The sequence below is a fragment of the Physeter macrocephalus genome, chromosome 11 (genome assembly GCF_002837175.3).
Source record: "Physeter macrocephalus isolate SW-GA chromosome 11, ASM283717v5, whole genome shotgun sequence".
NCBI lineage: Eukaryota > Metazoa > Chordata > Mammalia > Artiodactyla > Physeteridae > Physeter > Physeter macrocephalus.
Window position 1 is genome coordinate 44,608,050 of NC_041224.1, and position 9,538 is coordinate 44,617,587.

Genomic DNA, 9,538 nt, shown 5'->3' on the forward strand with positions numbered 1-9,538 from the left:
CTGGCTGTGGCCAGCCTGACAGCCATCAACCTGCTGATTTATGTGACTGACCTGGTGTTCTCGGCCCACCTGGTTTTTGTCAGGGGCTGAGGCTCTGCACAGGGCTTCCCGATTCCCTCTTGTCAATGGAGGTTTCTACACCGAGCCCTGACGGCCTCTGATGTGCTCTTCCTGGCCCCCTCTCTCCCTGCTCACATCCTTCCCCAATCATCTCGCCCTCTTTTCTGCTTCCTTCCCTGTTTTGTGTGGTTGCCCAGATCCTGTTTTGCCTCTTTCTCTTGCTGCTCTCATCTTTTCTACGTTTTCTACTTTGGGGCCCATTTTGGGTCATCTTTGTTTTCTCGTCTCCTGTGTCCTGACCGCCTCTTCCCCTTTTTCTTCTTCTGATCCATCGGGACCCTGAGCTTCTTCCTTCTCTGCTCACCGCCCTCCCTATCCCACCCCTCTAGGTCATCACAAAGTATCAAGCTGATCTCCCTGTGCTATGCAACAGCTTCCCACTAGACGGCCCTGTTCTTAAAGGCAGAGTTTCTTTTCTATTTTGGAGGGGAAGGTGGGTTGAATGGGTGGGGATTTCAGCTGCTGCAGTCAAAGGAATTGCAGTGCTTGAGTATGTGGTGCACACACGTGTTTTTGTATGTCAGTGGCTTTTTGTTGCTGCTTCCTGCTTCTCTGGGACTCATGCATAAAGTGACCTATATAAATGTAGAAATATATATATATATATATATATTTTTTTTTTTCTTTTTCTTTTAATTACTTGGAGCTTCTGGTCCCCGTCAGCCCCTGCTGTCAATCATAGAGAGAAAACTTGTCCTTTCTTCCACATCCATAACGTTCTTTTTTTAAAACCTCAATACAAAGATAAAAGAAGAAAAGAAAACAAAAATGAAACCAACAAAATCCACAGATCCTAATTGCCCCCAATTTGACTAGAAATCAGAAGCAGCCTAGCTTTTAAAGGGGCCTTGCCAGCTCCTGGATGCCTCTCTTTAAAGGTGTGTGCTTTGTGCATACTGAGTGTGTAGTTGTGTGTGTGTGTCAGTGGGCATGCGTGCATTAAGACCAGCAGCCCTTTATATAGCTGTTGGCAGGGAAGTCACCCCAAGCCTTCTTCCTCTCCTGTTTTCAGCCACAAAGGCTCAGAGTCCAGCATCCTAGTGTCACCAGGGCCAGAGAAGCCAGGTAAGTCGAGCTGTGGGGAAGAGGCAGGGGAAGGGCCTGCACTGCTGCCACTCACTCCTGTACTGGGATGAAGCAAGAAGCAGGCAAATCTTAAGAAGGAATGAAATAAAATTCATGTTTTAAGACGAGACAAGAAAAAGTTATTTGGCAAAATTCACTTAAAGGTGGGTTAAAAAGTTAAACAGATTTCTTTATTGCAGGACTTCTTAGGACCTTGTATAGATTAGTATGCATTACAAAATTACCAAAAGAGGTATATAGCAGTAAGTGATTCCCAAACTTATGTGATCAGGGAACTCTTTTTTTTCGTGGAACATCATGGACTCATGTTCCATGGGATACCCTTTGGGAACCATCTGTCACATCTCCCCCCCACACACACCCACTGCCCCCAGACTGGTTCAACAGCTTGGCTTGAAAGGCTCTAACAAAATCACCTCCCACGGTGGTCCATCTTCTCTGGGGCAGCTTTCATTCCTTAGGGGGTGCAAAGCCCACTTGCCCTGCTCTCTGGACTTGCACAGAGAATTTCAATCCCTGTTCAGCTGGAGAGTTCTCTGAGAAGTTCTCAAGTGTCCTTGTGTTTCCTGTCCTTATGTGCTCTAGACTGAATGTCTCTGCATTAAGTCAGGTGCTCCTTCAGGGCAGGAACTGGGCTTTGCTGTGGGATCTGCAGTGCCCAACACACAGTAAACACATGGTAAATAGTTGTTTAGGACAGAAATGAATAGAGCCTCCACAGTTCTCTCGCGAACACCTCAACTGTGACCCCATCTCCAGACCTTCCACGGTCCTGGCTGCCTGTGTTGATGGGCTGTGGAGTCACACATGGTGGCTCACATATTTCCTGTGACATTCAGTCTCCAATGCTCATTGCTCCTTGGATACTTGACTCTCCAGATCCCACAACTCTCTTACACATAATCTCACGACGGCATCTTGATCCCTCCTCAACGCCTTTGCACAGGCTGTTCCTTTGCCTGGGACATGGCCACCTCTTTATCAGTCTTCAGATCTCTGCTGAAACGTCACCTGTGTAGAAGGATCTTCCCAAAGTACATCTGCCCATCATGCTCCATCCTAAGACCCTGTTTGTTCTCTTCATCGTGCTGGTCACTACCTGAAGTTTTCTTGTTAGAGTATTTAACAAGTTTATGGGTTTGTCATCTGACGCCTCCACCACAGGCTCCACGCGGACAGATGTCTAGTCTGTGCTGTCACCTCTGTGTCTCTGGGCCAAGTCAGTCCTGGGTATGGTGCAGACACAGTACATTTTGGACAAATGAACAACTGAAATCAGTAATCATTGGGGGAAGGGGATGTTCTTATCACATGCACACAAAATGATAATTATTACAATAAAGGCGGTGGGAGGAAACTTTGGAGGCGATGAATATGTTTATGGCCTTGATAGTGGTGATGGTTTCATGGGTATATATTTATCCCCAAACTCATAGAGTTGTATACATTAAATATTTACATATGTTTACATGTCAATTATATCTCAATAAAATTGCTTTTTAAAAAATAAAATGTAGTTAAAAGTGGTACACAGTAACATGGGAAAGTGAGTAGAATATTTAAAAGACAAATCACATGTAGTACAATTATAATAATATAAAAATAAGTTTTTATGTTGAGATAAATTACAAAGAAATACATGTTTCTATTACTTAAATAAAAAACAAACCATCAATCATGGAGGTCTTGTCATCCAAGAGGATTCAGACTCTCTTTCCACATTTCATCATAAATGCTCCTGTCACCGTTCAGTCAAACTCCCAGGGGCAGAGCGAGGCTTTGAGTCGCTGACGTTCTAACAGAGGCTGATTCATGAGGAGCTGCCTCTGGCTGCCTGGCCAACTCCGTGCAGTCGACCCTGTGAAAGACCCTTGTCATGTTTCACTGTGTGGTCCTTCACTAGGATTGGCTAGGCTGACCGAGAATTTTAATTTTTTGAAAAAATTCAAACCATCTTGAAACACACAAGCCAAGCATCCAGGTGCAGGTGGGAAGGATGAGCACGTTTATTGGGAGGCTCCTCAAGGAGATGCAGAGGCAGGAACCCAGGCTGCCTCCCTGATGCTCTGGCTGGTGTACCCCTTTCCTAGACTCTCTTCCCAAAGCACTCAGTACCCGGGTGCTCAGAGGGAGGGGCGGGGGCGCTGAGAGCACCTGGCATGGGGTCTGAGATGGTTAAGGGAGCAGGAGGCAGATGTGAGGCTACAGCTGCCCTGGGGGGCATCAAATGTCTGGCACTCTTGGCCCCTCCCCATCATCAAGACCAGTTGAATGTTTGTTCCCTGATTATTTCATAAATCTGCCCCCATTTTCCACCTCTGAAAGTGTCTTTGCTCAAGGCCCATCGTTACACACCTCGACTGTGGAATTAGCCTGGAGACTGGCCACCCAGCTTTTTGGCCGGCCTCCATTCTGTTTTCCTCCTAACGGCCGGAGTGACAGTTCCAAAGTGGGAATGTGATTGATCAGCCCCTCCTTACAGAATGTCAGTGAGGCATCATCACTTACAGCTAAAATCCAACTTATTTCTCAAGTGTTCAGGCCCATCCACTTTGGACCCTGTCTGCTGCACCTGCAATACCTCCCTTACTCCCTGCCTCACTTGTTGTACTCAGATAAGACCCAGGAGCTTGTGGTGACCTGCCCACACCAGGCTCCTTCACAGAAGTGTCAGTCTGGGAGCAATGGGAGATGGAGTTGGTGGAATCCAGTTAGGCTTCCTGGAGGAGGTGATTAAGGGTCAAGTCTGAAAAGACAACTAAAGGTTAACAAGCAAAGAAGAGAGGAAGAGTTTTGGGTTTTACGATTTGCTCAAGGATCTCATGAATCTTCAGTGGTGGAGTTGATGTGACTGCGGCTTGTGTGTGGGAGGGGAAGGGAGAAGGGAGAATTGAGTGTGGCCAACTGGAGGCTGGTCTATATGCCCACTTGGGTCAGGAATGAGGCTGTGGGGTGGCACAAGGTAAGGAGTTGGAGCTGAGACACTTTGAAAAAGCCAGGACAACGTGGCCTGCAGAGCAAGAGTAGACAAGGAAAACCATGTCCTTCAGCAAGAGGAAATGTCAAGGCTGATATCCACCTCCACAGGAGGTTTGGATTTTTTTTTTTTTAAGCCTCCACAGAAGAAATCAAAATCTCAGGGCTTCAGTTCTTGTGAAGTGGGCCCAAATGTGCACGATGTCTGAGGTCCAACAGCTCTAACCTGGGAAGTTAACTCAATCAGTGCCCAACAGACGACCGGCTTGGAGGGTCCTGAGCAGATGCAGTGCAGTTACTCTGGGTGAAGCTCCCTAACCCAGGCGGCAGGGTCCTCCCAGGAGAGAGGGGTCCTGTAAAAGGGGGCTCTGAGTTTAATGACAGAGTACACGAGGGAACAATCCGCTGTGAGTCACAAGAGCTCCAGTGAACAGACAGCGATCTGAAAGCGAAAACAGATACGCTTAATACAATTAAGCACATTAGAAAAAGACACCATGAAGAGAGGACAGGAAGAAATGAGAGAGAACCCTGATGGGCTGAAGAATGTCCTCCTAAAAGTCATATCTACTCAGAACCTCAGAATGTGGCCTTATTTAGAAATAGGGTCTTTGTAGAAATGATTAATTAAGAATCTTGAGATGGAAATCATCCTGGATGGAGGGTGGGCCCACAATCCAGTGACTGGAGTCTTTATAAGAGAAAGGACAGAGAGACTTGCACACACAGAGTTGAGAGAAGATGAGCACGTGAAGGTGGAGGCAGAGACGCAGTTAAGCGGCCACAAGCTAAGGGGCCTCCAGAAGCTAAAAGAGCAAAGGAATGACCCTCCCCTGGAGTATCAGAAGCAGCATGGCCCCCCTGACCCCTTGATTTCACACTTCTGGCCTCCAGGACTGTGAGAGAATACATTTCTGTTGTTTTAAACCACCAAGCTCGTGGTTACTTGTTGCAGTAGTCCTAGGAAACAAAGATGAATAAAAAAATGGAAAATAGAGTCTTTGTCATATTTTTATAAATTTCCAGAAAAGCTTGCCCACCTCTGGTTCCAGAGCGTGGTGGTCACATGGATCCAAGGACCCCTTGTCCTAATCCTGTGGTGCCCCAGTGTGTGAGACTCACAGGGTAGGATCCACTGATCTAGAGAAGGGTGGTCGGTCTAAAAGCCCGCAGGAGCCAGGGGGGAAGGAGGTAAGTAAAGGGGATGGAGACGACTAAGGCCCACTGGAGAGGACCACCTGCATCTGTCGGGGGATAGTAGAAAAGCAAGATGCACTGTGCATGACACGGTCTCATGTTTATAAAATGGGAAAAAAATTTACAGATACCCCTGCAAACGTGTGTGCATAAATGTACACACATGTCTAAATATGATTTCAGAGCATGTGAAATGTGCTGAAGGCTGTATCTGAGGTTGAGGACATGGATGCTCCCTGGACGGAGACGTGGATGCTCCTATTAGCAGGGAGGAAGGCTGGCCACGCCGAAGAGAGGAAACTGGGCACGTGTGATGTGATCATAGTCCTGCTTTATGTCAATTATACATGAGAATAAGAAAATATGGAAAATACTAAACAGAGATGAAGAATGAAAAGCAATATAAAGTAAAGGGGGTAGCCGCTGCTCAGCTCCAGCCACCACCCCACCACCCCCAAGGGAACATAGCCCAGTGCCACAAGATCACGTCAACATGCCTGGCTGCTGGGCAGGCAGGGCTCAGCCACATCTAGGATGTGCTCTGATGGGGGCACCATTTCCACGCTCACAGATTAGAATGGAGGAGGTGCAGGTGGGAAACTGAGGCAAACCTGTTGCTTTACAGGAGGAGGTATTGCGGCCCAGAGAGGGCACGTGCCTTACCCAGGGTGACATAGCTGGAACCCCCATGCTTCTCCTTCTCCAAGTTCTGCTTCTGTGGCCTTACATTGATCCAAAGTTGTCATTTAGCCCTAAGCCCTCACTTTGTGGAGGTAAGTTGGGAACAAATTCGGGGACAGACAGCATGACACCCCCAGCTTCCCTCAGAGCCGGTGCCCCTCCCCCCACCCCTGGCAGTGCCCACTGGAAGGCCAGCAGGCTCCAGGGCTCCACTGGCAACTGGAGATGAAGGGGCCTTGTGAGTCCAGGTAGGTTCTCGGGGTTTGCTCTGTGTTTCTCTTTCTAGCCACAGCTTTTCCCAGGGTTTATTATCAGCAAAGGTGACAAGGCCCCTGATGGCAGGAAGCTGGCTGCGGGCTCATTAAGTCCTGGGGGCACCTCTCGGCCAATAGTCCCTCTGAAACAGGGCAGCTGTTCCTGAGGAGGGAGCAGGCTGGGGAGGAGCTCTCAATCCCCCACACCCTGGGACCCTTGCAGGAGGCCCTGTGTGAGGCAAGACTGCAGCCCTGCTGGCAGGACTGTCTTGGGCAGGTGACCTGGGCGATTCCCTAGTCTCATGGTCCTTGCCATGCTCGCCATGTGTCCCCTGTCCCAACCCTGAAACCCCTTTAGGCCCCCGTTCTCCCTCTTTCAGTTCCATTCCAGGCCCCTCCTCCATGGGGAAGGTTGGCTGCATGCCTGCATCCCTTCTGGGTCAGAAGACACCTACTGGGCTACCTCGGGGCCACTCAGACCCCAGAATCCTCCCCAGCTCATCTCCACTCTGCCGCCCCCGCCCCAGTCCGGGGTGCATCCTCAGGGCTGTCACCTCCCAGAGGGCCGGCAGGTGCCTCCTCTTTCAGCTCCTGCCCTTAAGAGGGGGCTTATAATCCATCCATCCTCCACCCCCTCCCTGGGGTGCCCTGAAAGGCTCCACATCAGCATCCAGACGCAACATCCTTGTCCATTTCCACTCCCACCTTCCCAGCTTGGAAGCTGCTAACCAGTCTCCCAGGCCAGAAAAATCCTCGCTCAGGCAAGACTATTGCTAGATCCTTCCAGACTCGCACCTGGATGGCAGCTTTAGAGTTTAAAAGCCAAACATATGTTAATTTATTCTGTGGTTCCCCCAGGATGCTCCACCTTGGAGTAATGCTGGGTTGGTGTCTTTTTTCCCAAATGGAGAAGAGTCACATGTTAAGGCAAAAGTGGGGGGAGGGGAGGGGATTCAAGCAGTTCCTACTTCCCATGTCATCTTGTCCCCGCCGCCTTGCTCTTACGCCATGGCTTATCTCTGTTCACCCCTGAAGCTGCTGGGTCACCGGGTGGGGTTGGGCTCAGATGGCAGCTCCTTCTAGTGATGGCTGCAGGGAGGAAAGGCCGGGACACGTGTCTCTTCGGGTTGCTGTGGAAGGAGGCCATGGCCCTGAGGGTGTGTCCTGGGTCCCAGAGCCTGAGTTTTGGTCCTGGGATCCCACCCACATGCCCTGCTGAAATGCTGGGCTGTAGAGCAAAGGGTTCAAACTCACAGCTATGGCACTTTTATCTGGGGCTCCCACTTTCTAGCCATGCAATCTTAGGGAAGTACTGAAGTCCCTGAGCCTTAGTTTTCTCCTCTGTAAAGTGCGGTTAGCAGTACAATCCACGATCCTTTTTCTGAAACACTTCAGGTCAGATATGATCCAGAATTCAGAATTTTTCAGCTTCAATCATGCAACATGGTGTGTCTACTCTACAGGACATAACACCCCACCGGAGTCTGAAAGCACCTTGTAATCAAACACATTAGTGCTTCTGCCACCGAGCTTTTGAGCATTCACACTAAGTGAAATAAATAAAAAACATAAATTATCTCACATCTGTGCAGGTCAAATTTTGTTACCAAATGAATTTTTAAAAAATTCTTGGTCCATTTTCAGAGCCTTGAAGGGTTGGGATTGTAGATAAGGACCATCCTAAGCATCCTGTGCGCATAGATAATGGCGCACAGCTGAAAGAGATTAAACAAATGTTCATGGTTTGAGGCCAGACCAAACATGGCTGTGAGCTTGGGGATAAGACAAGTCTCCTGAGAAGGCCAAGGGTGATGGGTAGGGAGAATCATTCTGGAGTAGCTGTGCTGTTACCCAGGTGTCTGGGCCATTGGTTCAAACTCCACTGATCCTGAGCCTCAGCCGTCACAGGCCCCTGAGCCTTTTCCAGGAGTCTGACTCCAGAGCTGGATTTTTCACTGGCGGGTCCTCAGCAAAAACCACTGCCGTATCGAGAACATAGACCTGCACGACCATCACGACCTCCACATGATCGTCCTCAGCTCTTTGACCATCATGGACTACTTCCTCAGCCCGCTGCAGCTGCTCTCCACCTGTGTGGCCATCTCCCTGGTGGCCAGTGTGGGCACCTGGAGGGGGGCCATGGGTAACTGGTCCATGTTTGGTGCTTCTGCTTCGTTGTGACCTTAACATCTTCATAGTTTGGTTACGTGGGCTCCAGTGCCGCCTCCACTTCTTCTGGGACAGCCTTCTCATCACCTGTGCCTGCCATGCCACCCTCTTATGCCTCTCGGCCTCCATTGTCTTTGCCATCACGTACATCCAGTTCTTGCCTCACAGCCCCTTCGGGACCACAGTGTCATCGCTGCCACTGCATTCTCTTGGATGGTTTCTGTGGCTTATGCCACCCAAGTGGCCTGGACCTGTGCCCTGACTGGAGAGTTCTCCTGCTATATGCTCACCTTGCCAGGCCTGCTCAACAGGCTGGAGATCTTCATGGCCCGTGTCATCTTCACTTTCATCAGCAGCCCCTACCTGTATCAGCAGCAGCCGGCCCTGGTGTGATGCGTGGCCGTGTACCCCATCTGCTTCCTCCTGGCAGCCACGGCCATCTTGCTGAACTGGTGCAACTGGAACAACAGGCTTCCTATCCCCTCCCCCATTTTCCATTTGAGGCTGACCCTGCTCTCCATCCTCCTCTACACCTCCGCTGTGGTCCTCTGGCCGCTCTACCAGTTCCTCGAGAAGTTCGGCAGGCAGCCCCAGCAATCCAGTGATGTGAGTTGCCGTGATAGACTCACCTCCAGTGTGTGCGTCTGGGAACCATGACTGCCTATGGCCATCTTGACAGCCATCAACCTGCTGATTTATGTGGTTGACCCGGTGGATTTGGCCTGCCGGTTTTTTTTTATCAGGTTCTGAGGCTCTGCACAGGGCTTCCTGATTCCCTCTTGTCAATGGAGGTTTCTACACCAAGCCCTGACGGCCTCTGATGTGCTCTTCCTGGCCCCCTCTCTCCCTGCTCACATCCTTCCCCAATCATCTCACTCTCTTTTCTGTTTCCTTCTCTGTTTTGTGTGGTTGCCCAGGTCCTGTTTTGCCTCTTTCTCTTGCTGCTCTCATCTTTTCTATGTTTTCTACTTTGGGGCCCATTTTTGGTCATCTTTGTTTTCTTGTCTCCTGTGTCCTGACCGCCTCTTGCCCTTTTTCTTCTTCTGATCCATTGG

At 49.7% G+C, this 9,538-nt stretch overlaps 1 pseudogene; it reads left to right on the top strand.

Moving 5' to 3' along the window:
- Window positions 1-7,322: 7,322 nt before the first annotated feature.
- Window positions 7,323-9,233, top strand: LOC102993335 (myeloid-associated differentiation marker-like; annotated as a pseudogene).
- The last annotated feature ends 305 nt before the right edge of the window (window positions 9,234-9,538 follow it).